This window comes from Arachis duranensis, chromosome 5 (assembly GCF_000817695.3).
Source record: "Arachis duranensis cultivar V14167 chromosome 5, aradu.V14167.gnm2.J7QH, whole genome shotgun sequence".
NCBI lineage: Eukaryota > Viridiplantae > Streptophyta > Magnoliopsida > Fabales > Fabaceae > Arachis > Arachis duranensis.
The window spans coordinates 93374795-93375258 of NC_029776.3; positions in this window are offsets into that span (position 1 = coordinate 93374795).

Below are 464 nucleotides of genomic sequence, written 5' to 3' on the forward strand. Positions count from 1 at the left end.
CAACAAGCAATTAGACCCACAACACATATTAACATATATAAACCAAACAAAATCACAAAGACCCTGATTCTCAATCAACACGTATAAACTATCATAAACTCCCAACATCAGCACTATACATATTAATTAACATATATAAACCAAGCAAAATCACAAAGACCCTGATTCTTAATCAACACATATAAACTACTACAAATTCCCAACATCAACACTAAACTATTGCAAACTCCCAACATTAGGAATTATATAAACGAAGCAAAATCACAAAGTGCAAATTCAGTGAAGTGTCATTCATAATGTAAGAGAGAGGGAGAACTTACTTACCTACGGACAGAGAGATAGAGGAGGAAGACAATGATGTGCTCAGAGGAAATGAGCTTCGGTGATGGTGACACAAGAAGCTGCAACAACACAGCCACGACGACTCTCTAGAAGAAGAAGAGAAAAGGGGAGATACAGACTCA